The 22,482-nt window shown below is 37.1% G+C and overlaps 1 protein-coding gene and 1 pseudogene across 1 annotated transcript in view; one reads left to right on the top strand and one right to left on the bottom strand.

Moving 5' to 3' along the window:
• TUSC3 (tumor suppressor candidate 3) overlaps positions 1–22,482 on the bottom strand; it is a 296,633-nt gene that overhangs the window by 15,774 nt on the left and 258,377 nt on the right. The gene's annotated exons all lie outside the window — the stretch shown is intronic.
• Positions 17,704–19,069, top strand: LOC101139587 (protein phosphatase 1A-like; annotated as a pseudogene).

The following is a 22,482-nucleotide window of genomic DNA, read 5'->3' as shown; positions in this document are numbered from 1 at the left end:
AGGTATGTCTTTATCAGCAGCATGAGAACTAACACACAGCCTAAAACATAGTAGGTACTTAATAAATGCAGAATGGGTGAATAAAATTGTCATTGGCCATTACTTCCCACCCTTGGCACTGACCATAATTTCTCGCAGTAAATATCAGGAGCACCTGAAAGGACATAATAGCATGGTCATAGGAGATGGTTCAAAGCTGAGTTACTACTCTAATATATATAACCTTTGAAAATTTAAATGAATGAACAATAAAGAGGTTGACTTTTGTCTCAAGTGTCTAGTTTATATAGAGAGTCAATCTTATGGTCAATCAAGGGAGGATAGCACTGTAACTGAATTTCACCAACAGATACTGAAACCTTTCAGTCCAATTAAAAAGACGCAGGAAATGCTATACCTTGGGAGAACTGACAGGTTGGCTTAAATTTGTGATGGGAATTCTGTGATAGTTACATAAAAAAGACATAGGACAGTGAACATCTTTATAGGTTTTTTTTATTATACTTTAAGTTTTAGGGTACATGTGCACAACGTGCAGGTTAGTTACATATGTATACATGTTGGTGTGCTGCACCCATTAACTCGTCATTTAACATTAGGTATATCTCCTAATGCTATCCATCCCACTTCCCCCCACCCCACAACAGGCCCCAGTGTGTGATGTTCCCCTTCCTGTGTCCATGTGTTCTCACTGTTCAGTTCCCACCTATGAGTGAGAACATGCAGTGTTTGGTTTTTTGTCCTTGCGATAGTTTGCTGAGCAGCCATAAAAAAATGATGAGTTCATGTCCTTTGTGGGGACATGGATGAAGCTGGAAACCATCTTTATAGATTTTTAAGAGTCCCAGCACCAACTTTGTATATATTAAGCCCATCAGTTGATATTCATACCTTGCCAGTGGAGTTGCCTGTTTTAGGAAAACATCCCTGAGTGTTTGGTTTATTTTCATTCTATGTATAAATAGACATTGAAAGTATCCTACTGGGAAGACTGTGGAGTGATTCATGCATCAGGTAATAATCAGATATTAATAATAAATAACAAGATATCTTCCACTTCTGTGACTAGTTTGTTCTATGATACAATGCGGTGATTCTCAGTTTAGTTCTGCCGTGAGTAAGGGCCACTCTGCACTTACTGGGCCTCATCTTCTTCCTCCTTCTAAAATGCAGCTTAGCTGTAGTTGATTGCTAAAACATTTTCTTGCTTAAAAATTTAAAAATTTTTTTGAGAACCAAAACCTTTTTAAATGATAGAAAACTCTGCTTCTTGCATATGTTTTCTCAATGCTTTATTCAATTTAGGAAAGGCATCATATTCCATTTCAGATCATACTATCCGTTAGCAGAAACTACACTAATAAATAATGCTTTACGGAAGAGATTTGTAGCAGAAAAATTCTTGTTATTTACTGCTCATATACCAATAACACAGGTGGTAATCGTTAACTCACTGAACTTTCCAGTCTCAGTTTGATTTAGTTGCAGGATTAAGAACATGATTTCAACACTGATATTTTAGTTCCAACTGATAACTCCTTTGTAAATAACAGGGGTGTTTATATCAAGTTTGCAATTATGTACAAACATTTTATATGGAGAAACTTTGTCAAAGACTTATTTTACACTCTAGATATTTTCTTAAAATTATTTAAACTCAGATTTTTATAAATCAAATACTTCAAATACATTATGGTATCTTTTATTTGGAAGAATCTACAACAATGAATAAATAAGACATTCCTAAATACTGACTTCAATATCTTGGAGGAAATTTAGGGAAACTTAGAGAAAGAAATGTTGCTTGACTGCTTTACCATTTTTATCTTAATGTAAAGTCATAGAATCATGGAAGTTTAAAGATGAGTGTGAGTTTTGAAATGAGGCAGTCCACAGTCTTTAATTCACATAAGACAAAACTGAGGTTATGGCTGCTTAATAAAAAGAAATAATGAAAACGACAAATTTGGACTTCACCAGAAAAGTAGGACTATGATAGAGCCTCCACTATTCAGGCTTTTGGGTAGCGCTCTGGAAAACTCATTCTGTTGACAGAGCTAGCATTAAACAGGATCAGAGGAACTGGTACAGGTTAAACTAACTTTTAAAAGACTGATACCATAAGCAAAAAGTCAATATGTTCATTTGAATTAAGTATTTTTAACTTTAAGGCAAACAGGAAAATCACACTGGTTGATCTGCTTGTCCTCTTCCTTTAGAAAAGAAAAAAATCTGTGATGGGGACAGTATTGTTAAGAGGATTTTAGTGGTCGGTATTATTGAGTTATGAGGGCCAATGAACCTGTCTGTGAACTTGACTATGTTATACAGATATGACTTCAATCCACTGCAAACAAGCTTTTGCCCCCAAATCTCCAACAAAACTGATACTGCGAAGGTCAGTAAGAATCTTCTTATTGGTGTATGCAATGGTCAGTTCTCAGTTCTTATTTTATCACTTGACCTATCAGCAGCAGATGAGAGCTGATAATCCTTCCTCCTTGAAAGTCTTTTCCAGGACACCATTTTCCTGCTTTTCATACCTCACCGGATGCTCCTTCTCTGTCCCCTTTGCTGGTTCCTTATCTTTTCTAGGCCATCTTAACATGAATTCCCCAAAGCTCAATCCTTGGAAGCCTTCTCTTCTATATCTTCATTCACACCTTAGGGCAGTAATTCTCAAAGTGTGGTCCTCAGACCAGCAGCATCAGCAAGACCTGGAAACTTGCAAGAAATACAAATTTTCACATCCCTCCAAAGACCTAATTAATCAGAAACTCTGGGATTAGTGCTCAACAATCAGTTTTAACAAGCACTGCAGGTAATTCTCTCGAATATTAAAGTTTGAAAACCATCTCCCTAGGGGACCTTATGGAGTCTAAACTATTAATAATACCATCTGTAAAGTGCAGACTCTATTTTTTTAAAATATGTAGCCTAGTCTCTTCCTTATGAAGTCTACATTTTTATATCTTATGCTAATTTGATCTCTCCACTTGAATAGTCAATAAGCATTTCAACCATTACATGTCAAAGCTAAAGTTTTGACAGTTCACCCATTTTTTTCTATTTGTAGTGTTTTCAATTTCAGTTAATGACTAAACCTTCCTTCCTATTGCTCAAGCCAAAATTTTAGCATTATATTGGTATCTCAATTTCTTTCCTACTCAGTATCTGATTCACCAGAAACTTCTGCTGGATTTTAAGGGCATCTAGAAAATGGCTACATCTTATTACTTGCAGTGCTACCAGCCTTATCAAATCATCATCATCTTTTACCTGGAGATGTGCAATAGCATCCCAAGAGGTCACCCTCTTTACCTGTCTATAGTCTGATTTCAACAGAGCAACTAGAATGGTGGTTTTAAAACAGAATTTGGGAATTTAGGTGCACTTTGATGGTGTTAGTCCACAAAATCCAATCTTTTTGCTAATTACAATAAAAATTTGTGAACAAAACACAAACATACAAGTATATTAAAGGAAATTACCCATATCTGTGGGCTCTCTAAGGCAAATAAAAGGGGGCAGATTGTGAAGGAAAGTCAAAACTTAGAGAAGGAATCTGGCTTAGGGTGTTTGCTTTTATGGTTTTTGACTCAATGAGAGGTTTTAGTCACAGAGGAGAACATCAGCATTGGTAGATAAAACTCCTAAAAAAAACCCTCATCTTTTTGGGAGAGTAAGGGGGAAATCTTATAGTGGGGGAAAAAAGCAGAAGAAAGGCTAGCTTAATTCTGTGTAGGAATCAGTATAAGGCTGAGATTAGAAAGAAAAAAATCTTGAAGAAATCAGAGCAGTAAACGTCCAAATCATCTGAAAGACATAAATTTACAGATCAGCAAACCACAAACAGGACTACTCCCCCATCCAAAAAAAAAAAAAATGCCTAGATACATTAAAATCAATCTGCTAAAATCCAGAGATAAAATAATCTCAAATGCTACTAGCAAAAAGAGACATATTACAAACAGGGAAACAATGATTTAAGTGACTAGAATTTCTCATCTGCAATCATGAAGGCCAGAAAACAGTGAACACCTTTAAACTACAGTAAGAAAATAACTGTCAACCCAGAATTATATATACATCATAAACGTTTTTCAGATATGAAGGCAAAATAAAGTTATTTTAAGAGGAGGGAAAACTAAGAGACTTCTTCACTAGCAGATTTACTCTACAAAAAATGCTAAAGAAAATTTTCAAGTTGAAGAGAAATAATGTCAGAGAGAAATCTGGAAACAGAACTGTTTTGTTAAGAGTAACAAAAGTGGCAAATAGCTGGGCACATCTAAAACTCAATTTTTACCTCTTTATATTATACTTATATTATCTATTACATCTACATACATTGCAACCTCACAAGGTAATGTTATGATTTTGATTTTAAAGAGGCATACATATTTTAAAAAACATAAGAGGGAAAAGTTGAATTTGTTATCTAAAGCCTTTCCAAAATAAAATTCCAAGGTAGCTAGTTTCAATAATCGAAGAAGAAATAACACTAATCTCACAGAAAATGTTTCAGAAAATAGAAAGAGTGCAATTACTACTTAAGTCCTTTTAAAAGGCCAGCATAATGCCAATACCGAAATCAGAAAGTGATGTTATGGTAAAATAATTACAGAGGCCGGCTGCCGTGGCTCACGTCTGTAATCCCAGCAGGCTGGGAGGCTGAGGTGGGCCGATCATGAGGTCAAGAGATGGAGACCATCCTGGCCAACATGGTGAAACCCCATCTCTACTAAAAATACAAAAATTAGCTGGGCGTGGTGGTGTGCACCTGTAGTTCCAGCTTCTCAGGAGGCTGAGGCAGGAGAATCGCTTGATCGCTTGAACCTGGTAAGTGGAGGTTGCAGTGAGCCAAGATCGCGTCACTGCACTCCAGCTTGGCGACAGAGCAAGAATCTGTCTCAAAAAAAAAAAAGAATTACAGATCAATATCTTTCATGAATATACATGCAGAAATTCTTAACAAAATATTACCAAGTTGAATCCAACAATATATAAGAAGCATAATACATTATGAATAAGTAGTGTTTAAAGAATGCAAGGTTCATTTATCAGTCAATCAGAATTTATCAAGGTACTTTAACATATTAACAGAATAAAGAAGTGGGATATGATCATTTCAGTAGATGCAGAAAAAGCATTTGATAATATTGAACAGCAATTCATAACAAAAATCTCAACAAACTAGGAACAGTTCAAATTGATAAAGTACGTATAAGAAAAACATGTAGCCAGCATAATAATTGACAACATAATAACTGCCTTTAATCTGGGGATGTGCCTGAGATTAGACCATATGACTAACAAGAATGTTTGAAAAACATATAATAAATGAAAAAACAATAGGACAAGAAGGGAAGATCCCACTTCTGTCTTTTATCATAAATACCCCCAAGTTCTAGAAGATTTCAGCCTTTCTAGAATGCCCACATTGTGAGTTCTGAATTGGAAGAGCATCACAGTAGCTTCTCTAACCATTTTGCATCATGTTTCTACACGAGATATTATTGTAACTTTACTAAGTCAAGTCGCTCTCAGTGAATGAAAGTTTCATTAACTTTTAATTCTATATACTTTGCAAGGCATCAAAAGACTTACAAGTATAAGAAACTTCAACACCATATTACAAGAGATTATTTGCTAGTATGAAAACAAAGGAGTTGATGGAGTCACCAGATTGTGAGAAGTCAGGGGGACAGTCTAGTAGACATGACTGTGACAGTTAAAAATGAGGTCTGAAACTCAGGAAATTTCAAGATGTAAATATAAATTAGGAATGATCTGCGTAGAGGTAATGGTGGAGAAGGATGAGGTGATAGAGAGAAAGTAGTTATAGAAAATTCAATAAAACCAAGATGATTGGAAGAGTAGGCGGAGTTGGAAGAGTGAAATATTTCATTAGTATTTTACTTCTATAAAATTAAAGTATAAGAACAAGAAGTAACAAATATGTTAAATGGTGCACAATGGAGACAGGGTTTGAGATTAATTAAAGATAATAGTTGATATGCAATCTACTACCATTACATCTAGAAAAATGCTAAATCACATTCAAATGTAAACATCCAGAAAACCATCTATGACTTGTGATGATGGAGAATGAAAAAATAAGCACTAGAATCAAGAATGCTGTGAATTTTCACCAGATAAAATAATTTTTTTTTTTCTTGTAGAGACAGGGGTCTCACTCTGTTGCCCAGGCTGGTCTCAAACTCCTGGCCTCAAGTGATTCTCCTGCCTCAGCCTCCCAAGGCACCAGGATTATAGGTGTGAACCACTGCACGAGACCCAAAAGGAATGAATTTGTCAATACTGACTTGTCTTATTACAAGGACAAGGTGAACATTGCTAATATTTCAATACAGCCTTCACCATTAAATTAGCAACGATACAAAAACCAGAATGACTAATGTATGATTTTCCTGAGTAGGGGCAGCAGCAATCTGGTTCATATTTGTAACAGAAGCAAGTACATGAGTATTTAGTTCTTAAAAGAATAAGTCATTTGAAGCATAACTCCCAGTCATAGGACATAATTATGATTGTCCTTCATTTGTAAAAATTTAAAAAGTTAAATAGTGTCATTTATACCATTATGCTTAAAAACCCTGTTCTGATCCTCCATGTCAGTCACAGAGGATTTGAGAAATAAAAGATTTCTCTACTCTTTAGAAGTGCACTTTTAATCACCTGTCTAATGCAGTGGCTGAGTGGAAGGAATGAGTGAAATGACAAAATTCAAGCTGTACAATCAACAGATCTAAGAACATTCAATTTTGCCAATTCTGTGAAAATTAAAAATAGAGTACATTTGAAGGCGTCTTAAAAGAGGCAAATGAAAGTACAATAATAATTTATACAGAAAAGTCAGCTCTAAGGAAAAAGCTGAAAAGCTGTTTGAAAAGGATTTCTATTGAAGTCCCACAATGTTATGTGAAATCTTTACATGGTATTTGCTTCTGAATACATGCTTTCTCCATCACTAAAAAAAGAATGATGACTATCACGTGTCAATTTTTTCTTAATGTATCAACTGAGAATGGAAAACTTTTAAAAAGTTTGTTTTGACATCATCCCCTGACAGAATATCCTAATAATCTCAGTATTTCCACTTCAGATTCAACTTGTCTAATCTTATCTCTGCTCTTCTCCAAGGTCCTAGAATTTAAACCTGAAATTTTATTTTCATCTTGACTGCTAGTTGTTCTTCCTTTCTCCCCTTCATCACAGTCTCTCCAGCCTTCCTCCTTTTTTCCATTCCTAGAGCCACCGGTATAAGTCAGGGGCTTTTGACCTGACTCTGGGATCATTGAAGTCTGTGGGATTACTCTTCCTCTTATCTTGCCCCAATTCACTTTAGCAGTCATAGGTGGAGTTCCTTAGAAGCATATCATGACACATAGTTTGGGGACAAGATCTTTACTAGGATCAACACTTGTGTATTAGTCTGCTGTCACACTGCTAATAAAGACATACCCAAGACTGGGTAATTTATAAAGGAAAGGGGTTTAATTGACTCACAGTTCTGCAGGGCTTGGGAGGCCTTGGGAAACTTATAATCATGGTGGAAGGGGAAGCAAACATGTCCTTCTTCACATGATGGCAGTAAGAAGTGCAGAGCAGAGGTGGAGGGGAAACCACCTTATAAAACCATCAGATCTCATGAGAACTCACTGTCACGAGAACAGCATGGAGGTAACCAGCCCCATGATTCAATTACCTCCCACCAGGTCCCTCCCGCAACACATGGGGATTATAGGAACTACAATTCAGGGTGAGATTTAGGTGGAGACCAAGCCAAACCACATTTGTTTTATATGTTTGCTTAAGTGTACCACATAGTTACCCTTTGAGCATGTGCATTTGAAGTCTTTTTTTTTTTTTTTTTTTTTTTCAATTCTTGATTTCTTTCTTCTCTGGTTGTTCAGAAATCAAAGTTCTAAGGTGGTGGAGAGAGTAAGTGGGACAGCCACCACATACCATGAAGAACCTAAATATGGATTGATAGTTTCACAGCTGTGCTTATTTCACTACGTTATGCTTTCAAATAACAGAGAAAAACCTACCTGAGTTTTTAAAAAAGAGAAACATCATTGGTGCCTTCATTAATAGGAGTAGTCTGCGGTGACTGATGGTCCCTTTTAGATAACGACAAGACTGTACGGAAATTACTGCTGGAGTTAACATGATTTTTTTTTTAAAGCAAGTTCCAAATTACTAATCAGTAACTTCAGTTTCTGGCCTTCATGTCTTATATTTTATCCTGCAACAAAATAAAGGAAGGACATTTTGGAGTGGCAAAAATAGAAATAATGAATTTACTTTTTCTCTTTCATGTGAAACATTGGGGAGCTGGTTCTGCTAGGCGCTATGAACTCCAGTGCTGCTATCAGCACATACTTGGTTTAAACTGTGATTGGAAGTTACTTACATTGTATCATTTGTATGACGTTGAATTATGTGCTAGGTGTAAAAACATGCCGTTTCTCTGTGAGGGCTTTTTGGTTATTGGGAAAGCTGTAATTTGAGAGCATGTGAATGTCTTATGTTCTAGGTACTAAAGACAAAAACGTAGTTAAAAACCTTGCCCTAAAAGCTTGTACTGAATGAACTGGTAGTTTGGGCAAAATCGTCTTACGAATTAAGTCTTCGAATAGGTTGACCCAATAAAGTCCAAAAAATCCCAGGGATAGAAGAGTCATCCTTTCCACTACTCATTGCTGGCAGTCACCTATGCCAGGATGCTTCAAATATCTTTCTTGTCCCATAATATCTTTTTTCTTAATGTATTGTCAAGCGTTTTACTATCAGAATTATTAATAAATGGCCTAAATTGGGAATTTGTTCTCAGGAGAATAGTGAAAATGCCTACATTGCCACCCCTTCCATTATTTCCTCAGTATTTTAATACTCACAGCTTATACTTGTGCAATGGATGGCCCAACTCAAAGAATGAGCCTTTCCACTATCCCCTCTGCAAACCCATCTCCAGTTCTCTTCATTATCCAAATCTCTTGGGATAATTTAGGAATCTGACTCATTAACAAGGACAGCTGAAGACAGAGCCTTATAGAAGCTCCTAAACCTCCCTCCAGGTTACATTTGTCCAAAGACAGTTGCTAACTGGGGAAAGAGGGTCATCCATCTTAACTGCCATTCGTGTTGAATGCTCACACAATACACTGGGTAAATTGCCTCACTGAAATTTGGATTTGATATATCTAGTACCTCTTCCTCCTTCTTCTGACAACCCTGCCAGAAAAAGCAATTAGGTTTTTCCCATTAAGTGCTATTTATGGGCCCTCGTTGGCACTTAAAGAGAACTTCTACTGTATTAATTGTTCTGTATGATAATTTATTCTGGAATTTTCCCTGGAAACAATGCCAACTTTGCAATTCTGTAGTTTGTAGCTCTCACCTTTAGAAAACATTTAGTGATACTGTCTGCAAGTTCTCTAATAAGGGACTAAAATGTAATTTATCTGAATCAAGAGATTTGAACTCATTGTTCAAAGGACAAGAAAAGAAGAGACAGAATGCCATAAAAGATGGGAATTGCTGAACATTAGAAAGTCAGAGCTCTGTCTAACGTTTGCCCTGGGTATAGGTAAAGATTGCGCTGCAGAGAGATCGCTGACAGATGCTTGTTTCCAGGTCTAATTACTCTTCCTGTGTCTCTCCTTTCTCTGCATGAATTTCTCCTACATATTGTTTTGGCTTGAGCTTTATCCTATTCCTGGCCCACTGAAGAATTTTTAATAACTCCTAATAGTCTCCTGTATTCAGTGAAAGCACATCTACTTCTTAAGAGTCTGTAAAATCTGACTCAATTTTTAAGACTAAATACCACTTATTATATTCCCCAGGGACTCCATCTGACTCAGGATGCTGATTTCCTACTATCTTTCCCTATCCTGCCTCCCAAGAACCTTCCATGATTATGTCTATAGATTTGCTCCTGCTCTTCCCATTAGAATTCCCTTCCTCGGTCTCTCTATTAATAGTCTATCTATCTTTTAGATCCACGTCATGCAATACCTTCCTTGAAGTCTTGCAGTCACTTGCCTTCTAACATTTTTATGTACTAAGTATTTACTAGCAGTTTATTATTCAATTAATACATTTTATTACACTACATTGTCTCATTACTTATATACTACATTGTCTCATTACTTATATCTCGTTACTTATATCCTTTAAAAGCATTTAATTTGTGTCTGTGTGTATCTTGTTTCATGTTGTATTTTCCTATCAACTAAACAATAAACAATTTGTTGTAGCCAACATGTTGTATATTTCTCCCGTACTCGGCAACACTTAGCATGCATGGAACTTTACTATGAAGTATACAGTAGGCAATCAACATTTATATACTTGAATCCTGGATCACCTGGTTTTCAGCCTATGGCAAGATATTCATGAATATTTTTGTGCAGTAGGTTATTTCACAAGATTCCACACTTTAAAAATATTTAATATTGGTAAATCTCTAAGTCCACAGGTCCGCTGAAGTTTTTCATTTGCGCAAAAGAACAACTCTGGGTAAGGCAACTCTTTAGATAATAGAAACAAATCAAAAGACTAATATTATGCGGGTATTTGTGTGTGAACATAAATGTATATTTTTCATTCAACTCCTGAGCAAAGAGACATTTGTGAACTTAAGCAAATTCAATCACCTAAAGTGCAGTAGCACAAAATTCCTAGAAAATCTACTAATTGTTGAATCAAATGTATACATGTTGGCAATGCATTGCATTGCAGTAGCTTACAATGAGGCATCTATATTTACATCTTAGTAGGTTGAAAACTGCATCTCCTTCACTTCTCTATTAGTGACTCATATTCAAATATGATTTTTTTCCTGCAAGGAGTCAGGTAATACAAAAATATAAATTTATTTTGGTGCGCTTATGTCTTCCTCCTTCTAGAAAAAAGATATTGTTACTGTTTTATCATGGAACTTAGTAGGAAGACCACACACACACACATACACTCAATCACAGAAAGACTGAATATAACTACAGGTAAGTCAAACATTAAATTGAGTTCTTAATCTCTTCATTCTGGTAAGAGAAACCTGCTGATGCTATGTGAGACTATGTCACAACAATGTGTAAATTATTTAAATGAAGTTTCCAAGATACAGATAAATAATACAGAAGTACTCTACATCCAGGCAGTGTTCTAAGTATTTAATGGGTATTAGCTTGTTTAGTCCTCACAATTACCCAGTGAGGTAGACGCTATCATTTTGAAGAAACAGACACACAGAGGTTAAGTGACTTGCTCAATGTCACAAACTTAGTAACGGTGGAGCTAGATTTTAGACTCAAGCAGACTGGCTGTGAAGACTGTGATCTTCACCACTTCATCCCACTGCCTCAACGTAATACTTCGATGGTTAGCACTAAGACTGGATGATTGAAGAATAACACTGAATGGCTAAAAAAAAAAAACCTCTTTCACATGAGGGTTAATAAGCTATCTTGATCCATCCCAAGAGTGTAAAGACAGAAGGAGCTCAATGCAAACTTGTTGAGTTAAAATGATTACATTTTCCCACATTATATTTTATAGATTAAAATATAAAAATGACACATTTCTCAGAATCATATACATTCTTAACATTTCTTATCATTTTTATTCTAAAATAAAATGTGCCTTAAAATTTACAGTATCTTCCCATTGCTGTCAGCAAGTTGTAAGGCGGTTATGATTACCTCATACTTTCTAGTAAGCTCAGGAAAGAACCAGTATCAGAACTTACAGGATGGTATTACAAGCTTAGAAGAAAACCCCAGAGACAGCAGAGACAGGTGTGCCTTTTTTTTTTTTTTTTTCAGAAATGCTACATCACCAATACTCTTAATGGTACAGAGGACTCAGCTGCCTTGAGTTGAAAGTTATTTCAGGGGAGTCAGACTTCCAGTTGGAAGAACTTTCAGAAACATTTTAATCAGTCTAGTTCCACTGCATTTTACTTGGCTGATTACACAGTGTCTACATCTAACTGAAATGCTCCAGCAAATATAAAATGTAAATCCCCAATGATACAAAAGCATTGTGTCCTGGATCAATGCAGCATTTTTTCCTTTCTTTTTTACTTTTTTATCTTTTTTTGAGACGTGGTCTTACTCTCTTGTCCAGGCTGGAGTGCAGTGGCGCGATCTCAGCTCACTGCATCCTCTGCTTCCCAGGTTCAAGCGATTCTTGTGCCTCAGCCTCCTGAGTAGCTGGGACTACAGGCACATGCCACCACGCCCGGCTAATTTTTATATTTTTAGTAGAGATGGGGTTTCGCCATATTGGCCAGGCTGGTCTTGAACTCTTGACCTTGTGATCTGCCCTCCTTGGCCTCCCAAAGTGCTGGGATTACAGGCGTGAACCACCACACCCAGCCCATTTTTTTCTTTCTTCATATTATATAAAATCATGGTATATGTTACATTCCGTGAGCTATTGGAATCAATGGAATAAGTCATATCATGTTGAAAAGATCTACACTCATGTACTATTAGCAATAGGTTTCTGTTCATTTTCCACTATTGGGAGTTATCCAGACACCCACTGTGCTCCATCCCCAATAAGCTGCCTTTTTTGGGACAAGTGGCAGCCGTTGAGTTCAGACGGCCAGGAGTATATGTATTTGCTCAGTGAGAAATTAATTAAGGTAGATGAAACCTGTGACCTAACTGGTTGCAACCACGGCCATATTTTTACAGCAGTAACAAGTGTATATCTACCTATTGCTATGTCTGAGACTATTTCTTTCACAGGAAAATAGATATATTGAAATAAAAACTGTCTTCTCAAAATTATGGTCCCGGTAGTTGTATCAATATGTGCACTTTCATATTTTGACTCCCATAGAAATAGTTAGAACGTACACAGACAACCTCCTGAATGTTACCTTCTCTAACACTTTCTAAATGTTTTCTGTTTGTGATTCTTTTGAACCTTTCAGTCTACAATCCTCTAGCTGTAGAAACAGGTATTTTTACATTGAGTACTTATTTGTTTATAGGATTTATAGTCATGGCAGCAAATACATTTCAACTTAAGATGCACTTTAATGCCTGCTGACAACACAATTAAAACTTCTCATCTAAGCTGGATGTCCCCAAAACCTTGACAAGAAAACCAATAAAAGTAGTCTTGCATCGTGTGTCCTATTTCTTTGGAGAATAAAAGGAATGCAAATTAATTCAATGAGAAACCATGGGCAACATATTTTAATTGATCGTCATCAAAGAGAACATAAAATCCTCTGTTCTTCAAATACTTATTACTGTTTTTTTTCTTTTCTATTTTTAATCTTGCAAGAATCAGTGACTGGAGAACTGGCTTGGCTATTTTATACAGGCTTTTGCTACTCAGACAAATGTGACAGCCCTCAAGGAAACTTAAAAATGTAATTAAGCCCCAGATGGTTCTTTTAACCTTTACTATACTATCAAAGCACTATAAGCTTTAAAATTTAAAAAGTCAATTTATCCTGCCACCTATTCACTTCCTTCACCCCTCTCCTCACTTGCCTTTTCCTAATTGAATTCATAGGTCAATTTTGATATTCACCTGTTCGCTCACATTCACTAATTCTTTGCCTTTCACTTGCTTCTTTGTGCCTGTTCTGCAAACCCCCAGTTCTGGTCGGATCCAGCTCTCTGCAAATAAAGCTTGACTACTTTTTCCAGTCTCCTTGACAGCTGGCTGAAGCCCTGGGACTGATTTCTGGTCAGTGAAATGTCAGCAGAAAAGGTGGCAACTACCCCCGGGCTTGACTCCTAAACATCTGTGCAACTGTCTGGTTCTTTCTCTTATGATCGTGAAGGAATTTTGGTGGACTTCGAGGTTAGGAGTAGGGTGTGGAGGGGATGTAGTTATAGACACTTGATGTGGACAGTTGACTATGTGAAGAGCGACTGTTACCCCTAAACCTCTTTGGAATGTGACAACAGAGAGGAAAACAAAAAGCCTTCACTTTGTTATGTCTCTGAGATTTGGGAGCTGCTTGTTAGCTTCATTTGCTTACCCTAATCAATAGAATTAACACCAACAATGGGTCCTTCAATGCTACAAGACAACCGTGCGACATTTCCCAAGCATGTTCACACTGCTTGTCTCCTAAATGATTTTCTCATACCTACCCCCTTTTTTTTTCCTTTCCTCACTCTCTGCTGATGATCTTGCTTCTTATTTAACTGAGAAACTGGAAGTAATCAAAGGAGAATGTCTATAAGCTCCACACGATCATGTCTCCTTTCTCACCCAGCATCTGCCTGGATGTGCCCTGCTTCCCTGGTGTCAGCGGTCCTGTCTAAGATGACTCTGTAGGTGTATATACTGGTAAATGTTTCGGATCTTTACGTCAGACTCTCAGCTCTTCTTTCCTATATTTGGACAATGGAAGACCTTAACGGAGATTCTCTACAGGTGCAAATTTCCCCCACAAAAGACAACTTTCCAGGGCAACTTCAATCTGCTGGCCATGTGGCAGCCATCTCAAAATTTGTCAAAGAAATACATTTGGGAATAAAATATTTTGATTTTCTTTCCCGCACCCCCGCCACCCCTTCCCGCCACAAGATAGGATCTTGCTCTGTTACCCAGCCTAGAGTGCAGTAGTGCCATCATGGCTCATTGCAGCCTTGACCTCCTGGGCTCAAGTGATCCTCCCACCTCAGCCTCCCAAGTAGCTGGGACCACAGGCGTGTGCCACCACACCCAGCTAAGTTTTTAATTATTTGTATAGACTACATCTCCCTATGTTGCCCAGGCTGCTCTCAAACTCCTGGGCTCAAGTGATCCTCCCAACTTAGCTTCCCAAAGTGCAGAGATTATAGACATAAGCCACCATTCCTGGCCTTGATTTTCTTCCCCAGAGTATTCAACATCTCATATATAGTGAATTGGCAAGGAGGAAATATTTTAACATGCATTACTCAGCCAGGGGTTCTTTAGCTACAAAGGGCAGCAGAATCACCTGAATGACCTATTAAATCATGGATTTCTGAGCCCCACCCCCAAAATTTCTGATTCAGTTGGTCTGGAGTGGGACCTGAGAATTTACGTTTCCCCCAAGTCTGCAGGTGATACTTCTGCTGCTGGACCAAGGACACACTATGAGAACCACTGTTTACGGCTTGCTACCAAAAGCGTGATCCCTGAACCAGCAGCACAGACATTATCCAACAGCATGTAAGAAATTCAGAGTCTCTGTCTGTCTCAGAACTGTTTAACTGGAATTTGCATTTTAACTAGGAGGTTTAACAAGGTGTATTCTCCAGGTAATTTGTATGCATATTAGAGTTTGAAAAGCATTAGGATTTTAAAAAATAGGAGGGATATAGGACTGAATGTTTTCCTTAAGGCAAGGAGAAGTCTGGCATTGCCAAGTGTAAAGAAAGCCAAATGTTGAGAACTGTTAAGTAATATAATTACAGTCGTTCTTTTATCCGTGGTTGCACTTGCTACAGTTTTGGTTACCCTTGGTCACTGAAAATAGGTGAATACAGTACAATCAGATATTTTGAGACAGAGAGAGAAACTACATTCATAAAACTTTTATTACAGCATATTGTTATTCTGTTTTATTATTGTTGCTGCTAATCTCTTACTGTGCCTAATCGATAAACTAGACTTTCTTATAAGTATGTATGTATAGGAAAAACAACATATATAGGACTAGATACAATCTACAGTTTCAGGCATCTACAGGGGAGTCTTGGAATGTATCCACCTCAAATAGGTGTAACATCAAAGCAGCAAAAAACTAACATAACTAACTTCATTTTTGTTTAAGGGACCTTTACCTATTCCCACACATAGGCAAGGATAATTATAGAGCAGTGAGATCATATACAAAAACAGCAATCATGTAGTTTTTCAGAAAGAACTCTGAGTTTAAAGGACAAGTAACTATGTTTTGTTAAAGATTTATGGAAATACTGTGACCTGACCAGGGAAAAGAAGTTCCCAACATCCTCACACCCTCGCTGGTGCCCAGATATCTGCAGTCATCAGTTACCTCTTGCCCTGAGCCCTCCATCTTCCTCCTGCCGTTGACAGAAAAAGAGCCAAAAATTTGGAATGACTTAAGATGGTACTTTACCATGATAGTGTGCCATCATCTGGGTTTGCTGGATTTCTGAATAAACCTGCTTTTCCTCCCACCAACCCTTGTCTCTTGAGTTTTGCCTTTCAAGCAGTGAGGAGCCAAACTTGGGTTTAGTTACAGGGGTACTACTGTACATATTATACAAAATAGCTATAATTATATATATATCTTAATTATATGTGTGTGTGTGTATAATTTGTTTGTACTCTATAAGTACATGTTATCTTTTTTTTAAAAAAAGACAACCTGTGTAGGTTGAGGAGCTTCAGAATCCCTGGAAGCACAATTAGCAATCTAGTTGACCAAGAGCTCAGAATGAGGCAGAATTTCTAGGGTGGCAGCAGGCCAAAGCTAACACTGACTGACAGCTGAGCTTAGAAATTGTCAAAAATGGAGAAGCCACTGGGCAAATTCCCTGCTACATCTCTGGCACTCTTACTCCTGGGAACTATAAAAGACTTATGCTTGGGCTGCTTTTGTCTTCCATGTTCTTAGCTTCGTGGAAGACGTAACGATGGCAGGTCTGAGAGTAGGAAAAGATGTTCAGTAAGAGAATAATTCTGGACAGTCTCATTAAAAGGCTGGAAGCAGAATTGGCCAACAAGAGGTATATATTGGGAGAACTTTTCTAACCCCTTAAGCTTTCTTTGTCCAATATCAAAAACTCTCACTGATAGTAATAAAATGCAAAGGAATATTAAGAAAGTGTTACATAAGTAAATGTATCATTTTATCTCCTAGTGCTCTGGAGAGAGCATTTTTTAAACAATTATATTCTTTTTATGTTTAACATATTAAAATAAAATTTAGTATTAAAATAATAACCAATATTTGAAACAGAAAGTCTTTGAAAAATTCTTAAGTTTCTTAAGGAACACATTATACCAGGTGAAAGAAGTTTGCTTAAAGATTGCAGGTAATTGTTACTCAAATCTTTTCTAATACTGGTCAGAAAACAAAGCTTCCCTAATCTCTACAATAAAATGATATGAGTATTTTAATAATATGTTCAAAAGCTAGTATATGTAGGATGCTTTAAAATTATACTAGCATAAAGTTTTTAAAAATAATTTCAATTTTCATTTTAGATTCAATAGCTACATATACAGGTATGTTACATGGTTATATCACACGATGCGAAGGTTGGGGATGCAAATGCTCTGTCCCCCAGATATAGAATGTAGTACCCAAAAGTTAGGTTTGCAACTCTTGCTTTCCTTTCTCCATCCACATTCTGTGAGTCCCCAGTGTCTATTGTTGCCATATTTATGTTCGTGAGTTCTCAGTGTTTAGCTCCCACTTATAAATGAGAACATGCAGTATTTGTTTTTCTGTTCCTGTGTTAATTGGTTTGGGATAATGGCCTCCAGCTGCATCCACATTGCTGCAAAGGACATACTTTTGTTCTTTTTTATGGTGTTTAGTAGTCCAACATGTATATGTACCACCTTTTCTTTACCCAATCCACCACGGATGGGCACCTAGGTTAATTACTGTTCTATAGTAAACAGCACTGTTATGAACATAAAAGTATATGTCTTTTTGGGGGAACGATTTATTTTCCTTTGGATATATACTCAGTAGTGGGATTTCTGGGTCGAACGGTAGTTCTGTTTTACATTCTTTGAGACATTAAAAGCTTTAATTTCTTTGCTTTCCACAGTGGCTGAATCCATTTACATTCCCACCAACAGTGTATAAGCATTGCCTTCTCTCCACAGCCTTGTTTTGTTGTTGTTGACTTGTTTTGGTTTTGTTGTTGATTTTTGACTTTTAATAGAGACCTAGAGGATTATGACATAATGGGACCATCTTTAGACAAGCAAAGATGGAAGAGCATAATGCCTGGGGGTGGGGTAATTAGTTGCGATACGAGCTACGCAGCATGCAAGGTTGGCGTATTGAAATGGAGGATGCACATACGGCTGTGATTGCTTTGCCAAGTGGACTTGAAAGGTGGTCATTCTTTGCTGTGTATAACGGGCATCCTGGTTCTCAGGTTGCCAAATACTGCTGTGAGCATTTGTTAGATCACATCGCCGATAACCAGGATTTACAGGGTCTGCAGGAGCACCTTCTTTGGAAAATGTAAAGAATGGAATCAGAACAGGTTTCCTGGAGATTGATGAACACGTGAGTTATGTCAGAGAAGAAACATGGTGCAGATAGAAGTGGGTCAACAGATGTAAGTGTCTTACTTTCTCCCCAACATAATTATTTCATTAACTATGAAGACTCTAGACGTTTACTTTGTAGGAACAGGAAAGTTCATTTCTTCACAAATTGCCAATCCGCTAGAAAAAGAATGAATTCAGAATGCAGGTGACTCTGTAATGCTTTAGCATGTGAAAGGCTCTCTGGCTGTATCCAAAGCCCTTGGGGATTTTGATTACAAATGTATCCGTGGGAAAGGTCCTACTGAGCAGCTTGTCTCACCAGAGCCTGAAGTCCATGACACTGAAAGATCTGAAGAAGATGATCACTTCATTATCCTTGCATGTGATAGTATCTGGGATGTTATGGGAAATGAAGAGCTCTGTGGTTTTGTAAGATCCAGACTTGAAGTCACTGATGACCCTGATAAAGTTTGCAATGAAATAGTCGACACCTGTTTGCATAAGGGAAGTCAAGACAACATGTGTGTGATTTTTTATCTGGTTTCCAAATGCACCCAAAGTATCACCAGAAGCAGCGAAGAAGGAGGCAGAGTTGGGCAAATACCTGGAATGCAGAGTAGAAGAAATCATAAAGAAGCAGGGGGAAGGTGTCCCTGACTTAGTCCATGTGGTGTACACATTAGCCAATGAGAACATCCCCAGACTGCCACCTGGTGGTGAATTGGCAAACAAGCAGAACGTTATTGAAGCCATTTATAGAAGACGGAATCTTTATAAAAATGATGACAGTGACTCCACATCAACTGATGCTATGTGCTAAAACTGCTCATCTAGCCATGGAGTTTACTTTCACCTCCAAAGCTGAGTACAGCTCAGCTTTGTTGAACCTTTTAACATCCATCCTCAACTTTAAGGAAGGGGATATGACATGGGTAAGAATGATTACATCAGAGAACTTCAGCAGTACAACTTCTGGCTCATAGCTGATTTTTTGTTTTTGTAAATTTGACACTTAAGTAAACATGATTTCAAACCATAATTCAAACATACCTTGATCCTCTAGGTAGTGCCAGGTGATACTAATTCTACTGAAACTATTCCAAAAAAATCTAGGAGGAGGGGCTCCTCCCTAACTCATTCTATCAAGCCAGCTTCACCCTGAAACAAAAACCTCACAGGACACAACAAAAAAGGAAAACCACAGGCCAATATCTATGATGAAAATAGATGTAAAAATCCTAGCAAACTGAATCCAGTAGCACATCAGAAAGTTAATTTACCATGATCAAGTAGGCTTCACTCCTGGGATGCAAAGTTGGTTCAACATATGCAAATCAACAAATTCGTCACATAAACAGAACTGAAAACAAAAATCACGTGATCATCTCAATAGGCATAGAAAAGGCTTTTAATAAAATCCAACATCCTTTCATAATAAACCATCAACAAACTAGGCATCAAAGGAACATACATCAAAATAATAAGATCCATCTATGACAAACCCAGAGCCAACATCATACTAAACAGGCAAAAGCTGAATGCATTTCCCTAAGATCTACAGCAAGACAAAGATGCCCACTCTCAACCACTTTTATTCAACATAGTACTGGAGGTCTTTGCCAGAGTAATCAGGCAAGATAAAGAAATTCAAGGCACCCAAATAGGAAAGGAGAAGTCAAATTATCTCTCTTTGCAGACTTAATGATTATATACCTAGAAAACCCTAAAGACTCCACCAAAAGACTCCTGGATCCTGATAAACAACTTCGGTAAAATTTCAGATACAAAATCTTTGTACGAAAATCAGTAGCATTTCCATACACCAATAACGTTCAAGCCCAGAACCAAATCAAGAACACGTTCTCATTTACAGTTGCCACACACACAAAAATAAAATACCTAGGAATACATCTAACCAAGGAAGTGAAAGATTTCTGCAAGAACAACTACAAAACACTGTCGAAAGAAACTACAGATGACACAAACAAATAAAAAAATTCCATGCTCATGGACTGGAAGAATCAATATTGTTAAAATGGCCATACTGCCCAAAGCAATCTACAAATTCAATGCCATTCCTATCAAACTACCAATTTCATTCTTCACAGAATTAGAAGAAAAAAAACTAGTTCAAAATTCACATAGAACCAAAGGAGAATCAACATAGCCAAAGCAATCCTAAGCAAAAAGAGCAAAGTTGGAGGAGGCATCACAATACCCAACTTCAAAGTATACTCTTAGGCGATAATAATCAAAACCACATGGTACTGGTACAAAAGCAGACACATAGACCAATGGAACAGAATAAAGAACCCAGTAATAAAGGTGTGCACCTATAGCCATCTTATCTTTGACAGAATCAGCAAAAATAAGCTGTGAGGAAAGTACTCCCTATTCAATAAATGGTGTTGGAATAGCTGGCTAGCCATATGCAGAAGAATAACCGCAACCTCTCACCACATACAAAACTTACCTCAAGATGAATGAAAAATGTAAATGTAAGACCTCAAACTATAAAAATCCTAGAAGAAAACCTAAAAAACACCAGTCAGGACATCAGCCTTAAGAAATAATTTATGACCCAGTTCTCAAAAGCAATTGTAAATAAAACAAAAATTGACAAGTAGGACATAATTAAAGAGCTTCTGCACAGCAAAACAAACTATAAACAGAGTAAAGAGTGTAAACTTTTTTAAAATCTATTTAACCATCTCACACCAGTTAGAATGGTGATCATTAAAAAGTCAGGAAACAACAGATGCTGGAGAGGATGTGGAGAAATAGGAACACTTTTACACTGTTGGTGGGAGTATAAATTAGTTCAACCGTTGTGGAAGATAGTCTGGTGACTCCTGAAGGATCTAGAACCAGAAATACCATTTGACCCAGCAATCCCGTTACTGAATATATACCCAAAGGATTATAAATCATTCTACTATAAAGACACATGCACACATATGTTTATTGCAGCACTAATTACAATAGCAAAGACTTGGAAGCAACCCAAATGCCCATCAATGATAGACTGGATAAAGAAAATGTGGCACATATACACCATGGAATACTATGCAGACATAAAAAAGAATGAGTTCATGTCCTTTGCAGGGACATGGATGAAGCTGGAAACCATCATTCTCATAAAATTAACACAGGGACAGAGAACCAAACACCCCATGTTCTCACTCATAAGCAGGAGTTGAACAACACAGACACAGGGAGGGGAACATCACTGGGGCCTGCCAGGGGGTGAGGCAAAAGAGGAGGAGAGCATTAGAACAAATACCTAATGCATGCAGGGCTTAAAACCTACATGACAGGTTGATAGGTACAGCAAACCACCATGGCAGGTGTACACCCATGTAACAAACCTGCACGTTCAGCACATGTATCCCAGAACTTAAGGTAAAATATAAAAATGAATCTATTTAACCTTTTATGCTACTGAAATTTCCTGCTTGTATTTCAACCTTACATAAGAAAAATATATTTTGTTGTCATATTAAATTCTTTAGTTCTTGCTTAATGTGACCTTTCTCATCTTCAATTGGAAATGTTTTGATTTCAGAAATTATAGCGCATGTTGAAAGAAGTTACTGATTTTTGTCATCATATGTATGCTTATCTGTCTAATTAGGATGATAGTGCTAACTTTACTAAGATATATGTGCATTTCAATGCAATATTAGGCTTTAATTTTTTTCCTGAGAAAGAATGATGAAAAATTGCCACAAAATTGCATTGCCTGAAAGATAAATTCTATTTATTTTAATAAAGCACGTTTTAGGCAATTTGGAAATGACTCACCCCTCACTGTTCACTTCGTGCACTGGTTATGATGACCACCATTATGAAGGTAACTAACCTTATGAAGGTAAACTTTTAGAAGAGAGGAGTGAACATCAACACACTGACCTTGGTCTTAATATTTAATTCTCTGTCTTCTTTGAGCCAATATTACCATAAGTTGTTTACTGAATCGCACGTTTACCTAAAATAAATCCTTTTTATGCCGCAGTTATTGCAGGTGACATAGTATACACCTACTAATTGTATATGCCTCTTGATTTTTTTAAGAAAACTTTTCTGCTGGAATGACCACTGATTATGAACGCAATTAGTGATTTTCTGCTACATTTAGCCACATTCTGGGTACTTGATTACACAAATGGCTTTGCTTTTCAGAAGATATGCTTCATTTGAGTTACCTATGAATTTTTTCTTTTATCTGATTAA

The sequence above is a fragment of the Gorilla gorilla genome, chromosome 7, assembly GCF_029281585.2.
Source record: "Gorilla gorilla gorilla isolate KB3781 chromosome 7, NHGRI_mGorGor1-v2.1_pri, whole genome shotgun sequence".
Taxonomy (NCBI): domain Eukaryota; kingdom Metazoa; phylum Chordata; class Mammalia; order Primates; family Hominidae; genus Gorilla; species Gorilla gorilla.
Note: the sequence above shows the minus strand (reverse complement) of the source record. Positions and strands in the feature narration are given on the sequence as shown.